This window comes from Vombatus ursinus, unplaced genomic scaffold (genome assembly GCF_900497805.2).
Source record: "Vombatus ursinus unplaced genomic scaffold, bare-nosed wombat genome assembly UNPS02004704.1, whole genome shotgun sequence".
Classification (NCBI taxonomy): Eukaryota; Metazoa; Chordata; class Mammalia; order Diprotodontia; family Vombatidae; genus Vombatus; species Vombatus ursinus.
This window is the reverse complement of record NW_020944482.1, coordinates 409,139-425,885: the sequence shown is the minus strand read 5'-3', so window position 1 is coordinate 425,885 and position 16,747 is coordinate 409,139. Positions and strand designations below refer to the sequence as shown.

Sequence of the window (16,747 nt, the reverse complement as noted above, 5' to 3'; positions counted from 1 at the left end):
AAAAAGGAGGAATCCTACTGTCTCACATAATAATCATACATGCATAAGATGAAGAGTATAAAAATACAAAGAATGGGTAAGAGAAATAGGTATGCCATGAGCCTTACTTCGATATGAACCAGAAAAAAGGAAGGTGGAACACTTATGAATTAATATCCACCAGTGCACATAGTATACATACACAAACATGTATGAAGAATAATGTATAGAAATACATTAAACTTAATAGATAAATAGGAAGGGAGAGGGCAAAGGAAGAGGGGGTTTTGGCAGGATAGACAGATAGTTAGGTGAATGTATATTCATCAGACATACTCCCAAGTGTGAGGAGTGACTGTGTATGTCAGAATGTAAGAAAGAACTATAATAGAAAATATAATCAAGGGCAAGGCAAAGGGAAGAGGAAAAGAACAAGGGAATGGAAACAGATTGTGACACTTAAAGATAACAAATGTTAGGCAAACAACTCTCCGACCATTTCATAAAAGGAAAGGGGAGGGGGCAAAGAATGGAAAAAGTAGAAGACGACAGGATGGAATATATAATTAACAGTCATAACCCTGAACGTGAATAGGATAAACTTATCCATAAAACAGGAAAGGACATCATAATGGATTAGTTAAAAGAACTCAGGAATGTGTTTTTCATAAGAAACACAGTTGAAACATAAGGATTTACATAGAATTAAAATGAGAGGTTTAAAGCAGAATCTGTTATACTTCAAGTGAACTAAAAAAAACAAGAGTTGCAGTTATGATTTCATACATAACTATAGCAAAAAGCATACATGTAAAAATAGATGAAGAACTACATTTTGCTTAATGTCATGATGAATAATGAAATAGTGAATCAAAATCAATACTTAATATAAATGCACAAACAGCATAGCATTTAAATACTTTTTAAATTACTTTTTTAAATTTTATTTTTTATTTATGGAATAAAACAAGCATTTCTGTAAAATAGTACCAAAAAAAGACAATTGCACATGGAACCACAAATCTGCTATGCACAATTTGCTATTCTTTTTAAATATACAACAAAATTATCATGTAAATTTCTTTTCTTTTTTTTCTCTCCTCCACCTTTGAGATGGCTACCATTAGATAACAATATACGTGTGTATGTTTGTGTGTGTGTATATAAAATTATTCTATATGTAATTCTGTTTGTCAGTTCTTTCTCTGAATGCAGGTATCATTTTTCTTCATATGTCCTTTATAGTTAATTTAAGTATTTATAACAGTCGAAACAATTTATTTCCTCAAAATCATTCTTAAAACAATATTGCTTTAGGGGAAGCTAGGTGGCACTGTGGATAGAGCATCGGCCCTGGAGTCAGGAGGACCTGAGTTCAAATGCGGCCTCAGACCAAACACTTGACAGTTACTAGCTGTGTGACCCTAGGCAAGTCACTTAACCCCAACTGCCTAAAAATTAAAAAAAAAAAATAACAACAATATTGTTTTTACTGTTTACGATATTGTTTTGGTTCTGTTCATTTCACTCTTCATTATGTTGTGCAAGTCTTTCCATCTTTTTGTAAACTCATTGAGCTCATCATTTCTTATAGCACAGTAGTATTCCATCACATTTATATACCACAGCTTGTTCAGCTGTTCCCCAGTTGATGGGCATCCCTGCAATTTCCAGTTCTTTGCCACCACAAAGAGAGCTGCTATAAACATTTTGGAACATATAGGGTTTTTTTTTTCTTTTTCCCTAATTATCGTTGGAGACAGACCCAGGAGAGGTGTGGCCAGGTCAGAGGGTATAGGTAGTTTAATAATTCCTTGGGCATAATTCCAAATTGCTCTCCAAAATGGTTGGATCATTTTATAGTTGCACAAACAGTGAATTAGTGCCCCAATTTTTCCACATCCTCTCCAACATTTGTCACTTTCCCCTTCCATCAGTTTATCTAATCTGGTAGGTGTAAAATGATACCTCAAGGTTGTTTTAATCTGCATTTCAATAATGATTTAGAGCATTTTTATATGACTATAAATTGTTTTGATTTCTTCATTGTAAAACTGCCTGTTCATTTCCTTTGATCATTTATCAATTGGGGAATGACTCATAATCTTATAGATTTGACAAAATTCTAATTGCTATTTGTGAATTTTCCTCCGTCTTATTTTTACTCACTCTTTTCCTTCTCAGCCTCTCTTTTTGCCCTATCTCTGTTACCTTATCTTTTCCCCTTACCATCTTATCCCTTATTTTATCCATCCCTCTAAAATTCCCTCCCTTGTCTGCTCCCCTCACCCTCCTAATCTTACTGTATACAGCTTTTTTTTTTTTGGTATTAATAAAGCTTTACTTTCTTTAAAGTGTGGTGGAGGGGCACATGATGGGAAAGCATAGGCCATAGCATATCATCAAGGAAAACTGAGTAAAAGTGATAGAAGGAATGTCATGAGAGTGAAAGATGACCAGAATGAGGTGGGCCTATCACATAGAGAAAATGAAGGATTCCTGGGGAGACAGCCTGTAAGGGCCATTAGTATGTACATAATATCAAGAAACGTAGAGGAAGGCCACCAGCATGCTGGGTAATTACCCTTTGTTGGATTTATGGACGGATATGGACAAGAGGCACAGGGAGTAAAAAGGTGTGGATGGGTTGTAATCTTCACCTCTGGGGGCATTTCACAAATTTATTACACAGATCCGCAAGTACTAACGTTTCTTCTGTCTGTTCTCCTCACTTTGTCTCTGTGTCACCAAGCACCAGTTGATTTCTCTCTTCCAATTTATTGGGGTGAATGCTCAAGGGACAAAAATGGATAAAACATAGGTACAGAAACAAAGAAGGGTGGAGGGGGTCTTTGAAGCTCCATTGGGGAAATGCTAAAGAGTCCAGACAGAGGCAAAGGTACAGGGCAGGAGCTATTCCAGGGAAGGGGTCAATAGGGCTGATATCCTGGAGATCTGGGCACAAGCAGGGGGCCTCCAAACATGGGAGAGAGGCTGAGAGGGCAGATAACATTTACAGGGACACAGCCTCAGGGATCAGCTCAGGAGTCCTGTTGGTTGTGAACCACGATTTCCTTTCTGACTCCTCTTGTGGACAATGAGGCCATCTCCAAAGAAGATGAGCCCCAGCACAACGCCACTGACTCCACTCAGCATCTTACTCTGGGCAGATTCACACAGTGTTTTCCAGTTAAAGACGACAGGTGTCTGAAGGCTGGAGTGCTCCACTTGGCAGGTGTAGACATCTCCATGTTTGGAGGTCATTTCCAGCATCACCAGTATATGGTAGGTCCAGTCTCCATTGCTGATCAGGCCTGTGGACACAATCCCAACTATCTCCTCCTGCTCATTCAGGAGCCACCTGATCTCAGTATCCCCAGGATAGAAACCAGTGACAGAGCAGACAAGCAGGTTGTGGTGTTCCAGGGGAGCCATTTTTGATGGATACACAGTCACCTCGGGCTTAATGCTTCTGCGTTCCGAGAAGGTCTCAATCCCCACTTACCAGTTTCTGCATAACCAGTCTGCCTCAGTACATGCGTACTCCAGTTGCTCCTTCTGGTTGTTCCAAATCTCAGCATCTGGCCGCCCCAGTTCTGTCACTGCCACAAACTCCTACACATTGCTGTCAAAGTGTAAAATCTCCTGTCGGTTATGTGTATTTCTTTGCACAAACCACATGTGCTCCGTCCCATTCACAAAGGAACACTCGGCCTTTAACTGCTCAATGAAGTGCTCTGGGGGGACACCTGGGAGGGGTCAGCCCCGAAGGACACTCCCTCCCCCCCAATCCATGACTGCAATTTGGGCCTGACCAAGGAGAACATGGACAACATCTGGCTGCCTTTCTTTTTTTTTTTCTTTTTTTTAAAAGTCTTTTTCCCACCCTAAGAAAAATGGACATTCGTTCGACTGAAAGACTTTCAGGTATTTGTAAAAAAAAAAAAAGACCAGCATTTAAATACTTGAAGTTAATCTTTCAAGGAGAAATAGACAGTAAAAATATGATACTAAAAATCCCTTTCAGACTTATTCAAATCTAAAAACAATTTAAAGAAGAAAAAAGTTAAGGATCTAAACAGAACTTTAGAAAAATTAGGCGTATTACATCTTTCACAATTACTGCATGAAAACAGAAAGGACCTTACAGGTTTCTAAGCTATATATGACATCTTTACACATGTATCAGGGTACAAAAACATCACAAACAAATGCAGAAAGGCATATTAAGGACATCATTTACTGACCCATAATACAATTAAAAATATATTCAATAAAGTGACTTTGAAGAAACTGTTAAAAATTAATGGGATAGGGGCAGCTAGGTGGTGCAGTAGATAGAGCACCGACCCTGAAGTCAGGAGGACCTGAGTTGAAATCCGGCCTCAGACACATAACACTCACCAGCTATATGACTCCGGGTCAGTCACTTAACCCAATTGCCTCACCAAAAAAAAAAAAAATTAATGGGATGACTTCACATGTATAATCAGTTATAAACTAGCTTGCCTTCTCAAGGAGGGAGGAGGGGCAGGAGCAAGAGAGAGAATTTGGAAGTCAGAATTTTAAAAAGTGAATGTTATGTAATTGGGGAATATTTAGTGAAATAAAAATATATTAAAATATGGGGAGAAAATTCATGGGAGGGATTTTCCCAGGGACCAACCAAGAAAGCTTGTAGAAGAAACTAGCCCAGTAAAACTCTCCTTGATAACTACTTCACAAAGATCCAGAAAATGCAAATGACCCAGACCCAACTGGGAAATCTAAAGAAAATAGTGTTATTTTTCCAGCTTAAGTCAGCATAGGGATACAGACTGAGAAATTATGAATATTGGAGATAGGTGCAACTGGAGTACGCACGTACTGCGGCAGACTGGTTATGCAGAAACTGGTAAGTGGGGATTGAGACCTTCTCGGAACACAGGAGCATTAAGCCCGAGGTGACTGTGTATCCATCAAAAATGGCTCCCCTGGAACACCACAACCTGCTTGTCTGCTCTGTCACTGGTTTCTATCCTGGGGATACTGAGATCAGGTGGCTCCTGAATAGGACCCTGATAGGTCCCTGCTGCAGTGAGCCTTCTAAAGTGGTGATTGAGGAGGTGGAGTCAAGATGGTGGAGTAAAGGCAAGGGACTTTCCTGAGCTGTCACCCAAATCCCTCCAAATATCTTTAGAAAATGACTAAATAAATTCTACACCAGCAGAACCTATAAAAAGATGAAGTGAAACAAATTTCTAGCATAGGACAACTTGATAGGTCATTGAGAAAGGTCTGTTGCTCCAAGGGGAGAGAGGAGTACGATCCAGCAAAGGCTGTACCAATGTAGACTGGGCCCCAACAAACCTAGAGCAGGCCTCAGGGCAACTGAATCACTGGCCACAGTGACAGTTTCTAGATCTCTCAGCCTATAGATACCTAAGACAGCTTCGAAGGTCAGCAGGAAAAGTCTTTTGCAGCTGGGAAAGAGTGGAGTGTAGTCCAGCACAGACCACACAAGAACAGCTCCAGAAGCCTTAGGAGTGACTAAATTGGTAGCAGAGGCTGTTTCCTGAGCTTTCAGCCCACGGACAGTAAGGGGGTCAAACAGCTGATCAAGAGATAACAAGAGTCTTTTTGCTAGCACTGAGGCAGGACACTCAGTTGCCTTACCCATACTTGGATCCAGGTCACAGTCCTAGGTGGCTGTCCTGGGGCAAGAAGGAACACTAACATAGCAGAGCTTGCAGCAGCAGTGGAGAAGGGACCCTCCTCAGAGTTCCATGGCAGAAAAGAGTGCTTGTGGTCCCTCACAGACCAGAACATAGGCCAGGAGAGTAGTAAACACACCTCTCCTTAGATCATGCCAGCTTGGAAGAACTGAAAACTCAGAGGTCCCTAGAAGTATCTCTGAAAACAGCTGCACAAAACCCATGAAGCTTGGGACAGTGCATTCTCCATCCTGGAAGTAGAGCTCTACTTTAACAAAGAGTTAAAAGTCAAGCAATAGGCTGGGGAAATGAGCAAAAAAGGGAAAAAACTCTGACTATAGAAAGTTACTATGGTGATAAGGAAGATCAAAACACACACTCAGAAGAAGAAAATGAAGTCAAAGCTCCTACATCCAAAGCCTCCAAGAAAAATACAAATTGATCTCAGGCCATGGAAGAACTCAAAAAGGATTTTGAAAATCAAATAAGGGAGGTAGAAGAAAAATTGGGAAGAGAAATGAGTGATGCAAGAAAATCATGAAAAATGAGTCAATCACTTGGTAAAGGAGACCCACACAAAAAAATGTTGAAGAAAATAACACCTTAAAAAACAAGTTATAGGGGGCAGCTAGGTGGCGCAGTGGATAGAGCACTGGCCCTGAAGTCAGGAGGACCTGAGTTCAAATCCGGCCTCAGACCAAACACTTGACAGTTACTAGCTGTGTGACCCTGGGCAAGTCACTTAACCCCAGTTGCCTAAAAAGAAACAAACAAACAAACACACACACACACAAACAAAAAAACAGGTTAGGCCAAATGGTAAAAGAGGTCTTAAAAGCCAATGAGGAGAAAAATGCCTTAAAAAGCAGAATTGGCCAAATGAAAAAGGAGATCCAAAAACTCACTGAAGAAAATAATTCCTTAAAAATTAGACTGGAGCAAGTGGAAGCTAATGACTTCATAAGAAATCAAAAAGCAATAAAACAAAACCAAAAGAATGAAAAGATAGAAGACAGTGTGAAATATCTCATTGGAAAAACAATGACCTGGAAAATAGATCCAAGAAAGATAAATTAAAAATTATTGGACTACCTGATAGCCATGATCAAAAAAAAAAAAAAAAAAAAGAGCCTAGACATGATCTTTCAAGAAATTATCAAGGAAAACTGCCCTGATATTCCAGAACCAGAGAGTAAAATAAAAATGGAAGGAATCCACCAATCACCTCCTGAAAGAGATCCCAAAATAAAAACTCCTAGGAATATTATAACTAAATTCCAGAGTTTCCGGGTCAAAGAAAATATTGCAAGCAGCCAGAAAGAAACAATTCAAGTGTCATGGAGCCACAGTCAGAATAACACAAGATTTAGCAACTTCTAACATTAAAGGATCAAAGGGCTTGGTATATGATATTTAAAAGGGCAGAGAAGCTAAGAGCACAACCAAGAATCAGCTACCCAGCAAAACTGAGTATAATCTGTCAGGGGAAAAATGGATATTCAATAAGATAGAGCATTTCAAGCATTCTTGATGAAAAGACCAGAGCTGAATAGAAAATTTCACTTTAAGATAAAATACTCAAGAGAAGAATAAAAAGGTAAACAGGAAAGGGAAATCATAAGGGACCTAATAAGTTTAAACTGTTTACATTCTTGCATGGGAAGATGATATTTGTAACTCATAAGACCTTTCTCATTGTTAGGGTAGTTAGAAGGAGTATATATAGTCAGAGGGCACAGGTGTGAGTTGAATATAAAGAGATGATACCTTAAAAAAATTAAATTAAGGGGTGAGAGAGGAATGTAACAGGAGAAAGAGAAAGGGAGAGGTAGAATGGGGTAAATTATCTCACATAAAAGAGGCAAGAAAAAGCTTTTACAGTGGAGGGGAAGAGGGTGAAGGTGAGGAGGAGTAAGTGAACTATAAGGTTCATTGTTATTAATTATCATTATTAATTCTCATTAGATTTGGCTCAAAGAAGGAATAACGTACACAGTCAATTGGGTATAGAAATTTCTCTTATCCTACGAGAAAGTAGGAGAGGAAGGGAATAAGATGAGGGGGAGGTGTTAGAAAGGAGGGCAGATTGGGGAAGGGGTAGTCAGAAGCAAAACACTTTTGAGGAGGGACAGGTGAAAGGAGAGAGAGAATAGAATAAATGGGGAGGGGGAATAGGATGGAGAGAAATAGTAACTGAATAGTTACTGAATAGTAATAGTAACTGAAAAAAAATTTGAAGCAAGTTTCTCTGATAAAGGCCTCATTTCTCAAACATAGAGAACTGAGTCAAATTTATAAAAATAAGAGCCATTCCCCAATTGATAAATGATCAAAAGATATGATCAGTTTTCAGATGAAGTAATCAAAGCCATCTGTAGCCATATTCTTGTACTACCTCATACCTATTAGACTGGGTAATAGGATGGAATGGGCAGATGACAAATGTTGGAGGGATATGGGAAAAAATGAAACTTTAATGCACTGTTAGTGAAGTTATAAACTCATTCAGCTATTCTGTAGAACAATTTGAGCTTTGTGCAAAGGGCTATAAGACCATGCATACCCTTTGACCTAGCAATTCTATTTCTAGGTCTGTACTCCAAAACAGATAAAAAGCAAACAGGAACAGGACCTATATGTGTAAAAATATTTATAGCAACTCTTTTCTGGGGACAGAGAATTAGAAATTAAGGGGATGCTCATCAATGGAGAATGGCTGAACAAATTGTGGTATTATGTGGTATTATGACAGAATACTGTTGTAGTATAAGAAATGATGAGCAGAAAAACCTGGAAAGACTTGCCTGGGCTATGCAAAGTGAAATGTACTAGTGTACACAGTAACAACTGTGAATGACTTAACTATAATCAACAATACAATGATCCAAGACAACTCTGGAGGACTTACAATGAAGAATGCTATCCATCCCCAGAGAAAGAACTGATGGTGTCTGAATACAGATTGAAGAATACTTTTTTAACTTTCTTTATTTTTCTTGAGGTTTTTTTTTAAATCAGTGTTTTCTTTCACAACGTGACTGTTATGGATATGTTTTGCATTACTACACATGTATAATCTATATCGAATTGTTTGCCTTTTCAATGAAAGGGGTGGGGAGGGAGGAAGGGAGAGAATTTGGAACTCAAAATTTTAAAAACAAATGTTCAAAATTTTTTTTAACATGTAACTAGGTAAAAATAAAATAATAAATTAGAATGAAAAAATTAAAATGTAATTGGGAAACATTTAATAACATACATATATAGAACATAATAAATATAATAATATAAACTATAAAAAGAAATAAAATGAAACACATTAAAAATACAACTTGAGAAAAAAAAAGAAAATTGTGATTGATGACAGTTACAGTTGAAAAGCTCTGCCATTACTGCAGATGTATAATCTATATCAAATTGTTTGTCTTCTCAAGCAGTGGGGAGGAGAGGGAGAGACGAAAAGAATTTGGAACCCAAAATTTGAAAAAATGTTTAAAATTTTCATTTACATGTAATTGAAAACAAAATTTTAAAAATTAAAATAAAAAATAAAAACCATGACAATGTCAGCTCCTAAGCCTTGGGCTCTCTAAAAATAAAATAAAATAACATGGTGATTGAATGAGAGCCTTCTTGTAGCTTTTCATTAGGACAAGAAGTGCTTCCATGTCCAGCACCGAAGGGCCTGACAATGAGCACAAAGCTAGAACAGGTAACACCTAGCAGCTCTGTCACTCTCTACTCACAACTGAGCTACAGATTCAGTAAAGATTAAGGGGGAGACCCATGCTTAAGGGTGGTAATCTAAGTCAGGGAGTAGTAATGGCTGCAGGTCTGTGTCCTGAGCAAGAAGGAACGAGTCCAGTCCAAAGGGGAGCCTGCAGTTCTTCATTCTGAGCTTGCGGAAACTTCAGTTAACTGACAGTAGCTGAATCAAGCAGTAGTGTACTGGAGCTCCAAGCAGAGGCACATCTACAGTTCTATTGTTTATACCCAAACCAAGGTCAGAAACTTGGCAGAACTAAGACCAGGAGAGGAATCATCAGTATTCATACTGGATCCCACTATTTTGAGTACATTAAAAGATTGCAGGTCCTCAGCTTCAGCAGTCTCTGAGATATTGGAATAATATAGCACTTGGTCCTCTGAGTAAGCAGGAACAGGATTCAAGAGGATAAAAAACAGGACCATAACATAATCCAGCCATTTTTTTCCAGAATTACACATATCCTGGCCTTCATACAAACTTGGAAATTCTGTAATCAGAGCCGGAAGAATGAACAAACAATAAAAGAATCTCACCATAAAGAGTTATCATGGTAACAAGGACACTCAACACATAAATGCAAGAGAATGACTTCTTAATATTCTTTGGAATACCTAAAATAAAATAAAATAAAACCACATAGTTTGAGCACAGATTCAATTAAAATTCCTGGAAACAATGAAATGACAATTTTTAAAAGATCTAAATATGTGTTTATAAATGAAATGAGAGTACTAAGGAAAAATGTTGGGAAAGAAATGAAAACTGTAGAAGAAAGCATTGGAAAGGGAATTGACATTTTTCTAAGCTTTATTTAGAGGTGCAAAACCTAACCCAAGCAATGGACTCTTGAAAACATTAGAATGAACCAAATAAAAATTAATGACTCCATGAAATAATAAGAAATGTTAAAATCACAAGAATGAAAAAAAAATAGTAGAAAGGAGTTAGCACCAAAAGTAGAAGTATATAGCAGAAAAAAACAAAAAACTACATAGTGGAAAAATGAAGTAGAGAGAGATCTGCATCACCTTGTTCAAGCAGACTTAGCAAGTCTGTTGTTGATAGTGTTGTTCAGGCACGTCCAATTCTTCATGAACCTGTATGGAGTTTTCTTGGCAATGATAGTAGAGTATTTTACCATTTCTTTCTCCAGTGAATTAGGTAAACAGAGGTTAAGTGCCTTGCCCAGGGTCACATAGCTGAAGTGTCCAAGACCAGATTTAAACTCAGGTCTTCCTGACTTCAGGCCCAGTGTGCTATCTATTGAAACATCTATCTCTCTGATGTAGGAAATGCACCAGACCAGATCCTGATTGGAAAATCCAAGAAATAATCAGTGAGTCACTTTTCCAGCCCATGTTACCAGGGAGATGTAGACAGAAAGATCTATGGACTCTGGAGTCAGGGTCTGGTCAGGAGCACATTGTGTGGAGCATTCCAGTTCGGAGAGAGACTGAGCATGATAGTAAGAAGAGATCACAGATTCAGCAAAAAGGGCTTGACTTTGTGTCTGATATAGGAATAGGTGCTAGCTGTCAGTTCCCGCACTCACTACCCAGGTCCAGTTGACAGATCTCTGCCAGACTGAGGTAGGGAACTCTGCCTAAGAGTGTCATTCTAGAGTGAGGAGTGGGTATAGACCCTAGGCTTTGTACCAAGTAAGGAACAATTTTAGAAGCAAGCAGCAGCCTTGTCTCTTGGACCCTGGGAGTAAAGTGAGATCTCACATTCAGCTCCCAGCAGAGTGCAAACCCTAAAGCCGAATAACCAAGGCAAGAAGCCCAGATCGAAGGGAACTAGTAGAGCTTTCTAGCTGGTTGATAGTGGCTGAGTTTAGCAGCAGTCAACTGGAAATCCAACCAGTCCAAGCCCACAGTTGTGTTACTCAGACCCAAACTTTTCATATACTTGTAGAGCAAAGATGAAAGGAGCAGCAGTCACACTTTGCCCCTAACAGACCACTTTGGAAGCACTAAAAGCTTGAAGGTCCCCACCCTGAGTTATTCCTAAGAGCATGGAATAATACAGCAACTCAGTACAAAAAGAAAGCAGCAATAGTACTAGCTCAGACTCTCCCTTAAGAAATACACAGAGCCTAGCCCTAACATCAAGTCTGAAGTCAGGAAGTGGGGTGGAAGAATGAGCAAACAAAATAAAAATTAAAAAAAAAAAAAGAACAATAAGTATAAAAAAAGGAAAAATAACAATAAGAACATAGGGTTACTAGGTGCCAGACACTATGCTAAGTACTTTACAAATATTTTTTAGTTTGATCCTCACAACATCCCTGGAAGATAGATGTTATTATTATTGCCATTTTCCGGTTGAGGAAACTGAACCAAAAAGAGGATAAGTGACTTACCCAATTGTGGAAAAATAGAGACATTATTGCACTATTGTTGGAATTGTAAACTTGTCCAACCATTCTGTAGAACCATTTGGAACTAGGTCCAAAGGGCTATAAAACTGCATAGCCTTGTCCCAGCAATATCACTAAAAGGTCTATATCCCAAAGAGGTCAAAGAATAAAGACAAGGACTTATTTGTACAAAAGTATTTGTAGCACCTCTTTTGTGGTGGCAAAGAATTGTAAAGTAAGGGGATGCCTATCAATTACAGAATGGTTAAACAAGTTGTGATATATGATTGTGATGGAATACTGTTGTGGTATAAGAAATGATGAAAAAGATGGTTTTAGAAAAACCTGGGAAGCCCTATATGAACTGATGCTGAGTAAAATGAGCAGAACTAGGAGACCAATGTACTCAATAACAGCAATATTGTATACTGTTCAACTCTGAAAGACATAGCTACTCTGATCAAGACAATGATCCAAGATAATTCCTAAGGACTCCTGATGAAAAACGCTATCCACCTCCAGAGTAAAAACTGAACTCTGAGTACAAATTGAAGTATTATTTTTTCAGCGTATTTTTCTTTTTCTTTCTTTCCTTTTTTTTGCAACATGGCTAATATGGAAATCTATTTTGTGTGATTTCATATGTATTAATGTGTTTCTTGCCTTCTTATGGGTGGGGGAGGGGCTGGAGAGAGGGAGAGAATTTGGAATTCAATTTTTTTTTAATGTTAAAAACTAAAATAATTTTTAAAAATACTTTTCTTCCTTCATGGTTTATATGACTCAGGTACCATTTCTGAAAATACTTTCCTCAGTTTCCTTTCCTCATTTTCCATGCCCCCTCCCCAATGGTTAGTATTCTCTTCTTCCTCACGATATTTCTAGAGCTAATCCTTTTGTCCTTCAGTGCCTACATTGTGAGTAGACACTTTCATTCATTGTATTTTCATCCTTGAACATCCTTGAACTGATATGTAGCAGCCATTCCAAAAAAATTAGATTTATTTTTGATACTCATTTTTCAAATTTATATTTTAAGCATGCTTTTCTTTTTAAATTTTAAGTTCCAAATTCTCTTTCAGGAGGTCAGCAGTGGATTTTTGAAATTTCTATTTTACCTTCTATCCAGGCAGTTTTTATTTATAATTTCTCAAAATATTATTTCTAGGCCCTGCTTTTGATAATGGCTTTCACATAGTCCTGTAATTCTTAAATTATCTTTCCTTAATCTATTTTCTAGGTCATTTGTTTTTCTAATAAGATATTTCACATTTTCTTCTGTTTTTTCCTTCTTATGACTATATTTTATTGCTTTTTATATCTCATGAAGTCATTAGGTTTCACTTACCCAAGTCTAATTTTTAAGTCATTATTTTCTTCACTGAGTTTTTGTTTGTCTTTTTACATATGGCCAGTTCTGCTTTTGAACTTTTTTCTGTGAGATTTTGTATCATGGTAAAACATTTGGCCAGTTTTGTTTTTTAAGGTGTTATTTTCTTCAGTACTTTTGTAACTTAAAGTTTTACCAAGCTGTTAGTTGTCTTTTCATAGTTTTCTTGCCTTGCTTTAATTTATTTTCCCAATTTTTCCTCTTACTTGATTTTTTTTTTTTTTTTTTTTTTTTTTTTTTTTGCTTTTTGCTGAGGCAATCGGGGTTAAGTGACTTTCCCAGGGTCATACAACTAGTTAAGTGTCAAGTGTCTGAGGCCAGATTTGAACTTAGGTCCTCCTGACTCCAAGGCCGGAGTTCTATGCGCTGTGCCACCTAGCTGCCCCCTCTTATTTGATTTTTAAAATAATTTTTTTTCTTCAAGGAATTAATGTTGAGCTTGTGTCCAGTTTACATTTTTCTTTGAGGCTTTTCTTGTAACTGTCTTGACTTTGCTTTTTCTCACTTTGTATCTTGACCTTCCCTATTAACATAGTATCTTTTAATGGTCATGTTCCTTTTTTTATTGTTTGCTTATTTTCCTTGCCTATTTCTTGACTCAAATTCATGTTAAAGTTGACTTATGGTCTCCTGAGTGCAGGGTGGAGGAGAAGGAGTTGAAGAAGGGGGGGCGGGGGTGGAGAATTGACCCAAGTGTCAAGCTCTTTTAAGCTCCTATTTTCAGAATTAGTTCTTGAGGTTTGTAAGTTTTCAGTGCTTCCAAAGTGGTGTGATCTTGAGAGAGGTGTGATTACTACTATCTTGGGTTGCATTCTGCTTCATAGCCAAGTCAGTCACCTGATCCTTTGTGACCAAAAGCATTCCTCTCTGCCTTGGGACTGTGACCCATAGGTGGGTATAGGCAGTTACCAAACAGTGCCTGGTCCTGTGCCCAGTGCTAGTCAAGGGTCTCCTATTATATCTTTCAGATCAGGTGTCCAATCTCCTTACTGTCTCTGGGATGAGAGCTCCTGAAGCTGTTGTTGCAGCAGCTGCCACAAAGGTGTACATTGTTGTTGCCATGTGTGCCATGGGCCAGCACTTACCCCAGTGTCACAGACCTCTACTTATACCCCCCTAAGTTGTCTTCGGCTAGAAAAAAATGTCCCATCCTGACTTTCTATTGATTCTTAAGCTCCAGAATTCAATTTGAGGTGTTATTTTAAAGTTGTTTGAAGAGGATTATTAGGACATCCCAGCTGTAGTGCTTCCTACTTCACCATCTTGACTCTGTGCCCTCCCCCGCCCCCAATAGCAATCTTTTTACAATTACTTTTTTTTTTTTTTTTTTTTTGCTTTTTGGTGAGGCAATAGGGGTTAAGTGACTTGCCCAGGGTCACACAGCTTTACAATTACTTTTGATTGATTGATGTGACATGGACACAAGTCCTTTAATAGCTTATTGGCCCTCTTTTGGATAGTCAGTAGGTTATTAATGTCCTTCTTAAACTGTAGTGCCTTGAACAAAACACAGTATTCTAGATAGGATCTGATAAAGGCAGAGCACAGAAAGGACTATTACTTACTTTTTTTTTCTGGAGGCTATGCTCTTCTTAATGGAGCCCTTAATCACGTCAGATTTTTCATCACTATGTGATACTGCTGACTCATGCTGAACTTGCTGTCCATTACAATCTGTGGATCTTTTTTCAGATGAACTAATGGCTAACCAAAATTACTCTATCTTATATTTGTGAAATTTATCTTTTGAAATGAGGTATGTCTTTACATTTAGAGCTATAGAATTTTATATTAGTTTTTGTCCAATGTTCTTTCCTATCAGGATCTTTTGGGATCTTGACTCAGTCCTTTAGAATGTTAGTTATTCCTGCCAGCTTTTGTCTTCTGTAAATTTTATGTTCATGCTCTCCTGCCTTTATCCACATCATTAAAAAGAAAAACGTTACCTCAGGCCCAAGCAGAAATATTTGGGATACTTCACTGGAAATCCTCTGCTAAGTTGACATTGAATGAGAATACCATGGATACGAATGAGAATACTATAATCATTTGCATCAGTAAAATCTTGGTAAACTTTGTCTACAACATTCCCCTGATGTATTTAGTTTGCTAAATATGTCTAAAAAAGGAAAGTAAGGTTGTCCTGATTTGATCTGAATTTTGTTTGTTCTGTTTTGTTTTTAAGTTTTCACCTGGCTCATTGTAATTACTACCTCCTTTTTCAGATATTCACTGATAGTTTCTTTAACAATTCATTCTAAAAAAAATTTTTTTTAGAAACCCACTTCGAGCTTATTAGACCAGAGTTTGTAGTCTCTATTCCTAGTTTTAAAATTTTGAATATTTGTCTTTTTATCAGTCTTGTAGTCCTTCTTTGTTTTGTAACTTTTAAAATACCACTAATAGTAATTGAGTGATCATATCTGATGGCTCTTTCTATCAAAGAGAATGTGATTTACCTTGAATTTATCTTTTTCAAAAATATTTTTAGTTAACTAAAATCTGCCTTTTTCCCTGTCCCCCCCTACTCCTGCTTCAATTGAAAGCACAATTAAAACAAAACTCATTTTGAATATAATATAGTTAATCAAAACAAATTACCCATTGGCCATGTTCAAAGAAAATTTGTCTCAATCTTTGTTCTTACTCCTCTGTATCATGAGCTTAGTAGTATATTTTATCATTAGTCTTCTGGAATCATGATCATTTGCTAATAAGAGATTAGCACAATAGTATTCCATTACATTTATATACCATAACTTTTTCATCCATTCCCTAATTTATAAGCCCCCCTGTCAGATTCTCCCCTTTACTGCCTCAGAATTAGAAATATTTCTCTCCATTTGTAGAGTTTGTTTTGTTCCCTTATTGTACTGTTCCTCAAATTCCTCCTCCTCTTATCCTGTTATTTCCCAGTTGAGTACTATGTACGTCTGTGGCTGATTCTGGGTAGGTGGTTGGCTGGGAGTGTGTGTGTGCATGGTTGCGCACACCATGGGCATTCATTCTTCTTTTGAAAAATTCAGATGAAAGTAAGGGTCAGTGGTTCTATGGTCAGCTACTGCCTCAACCTCATTCTCTTTGTTTTTGTGTGTGTCTTCTTACCCTGATTATGTGAGATAATTTTACCAAAGGTTTCTTTCCCCACTTCCTTCACTCTTAGTGTAATCCTTGTCTCATCTCATTCCATTCTTTTCTTGATGATCTCATAAAGACATAAGAGAATCATTTCCAGGCCTTGTTAAGTTAGATTCTCTCTATGAATCCTCGTAACAATAGTGTTCAGAGGGGACATATGTATCATTTTCCCATATTTGAATGTATGCTGTTTATCATTGTTTACTTCTTTATTGTGGTTCATGTTTATCTCCTTAGTTTCTCTTAAATCATGTGTTTAAATTTCAGGGTTTCTTTGCAGCTTTATTCTTTTTATCAGGAATGCTTTGAAGTCCCTTCTCTTAAATTTCCATTTTTCCTCTCGTGGCATTATACTCACTTTTGCAGGGTAAATTATTCTTCTCTGTAAAGCCCATACCCTTTTTTTTTATTTTTAAAAT

General features: G+C 37.5%; 1 protein-coding gene and 1 pseudogene across 1 annotated transcript in view; one reads left to right on the top strand and one right to left on the bottom strand.

Moving 5' to 3' along the window:
- TBCD (tubulin folding cofactor D) overlaps positions 1–16,747 on the top strand; it is a 445,631-nt gene that overhangs the window by 389,143 nt on the left and 39,741 nt on the right. The gene's annotated exons all lie outside the window — the stretch shown is intronic.
- On the bottom strand, positions 2,887–5,638 carry LOC114027015 (annotated as a pseudogene).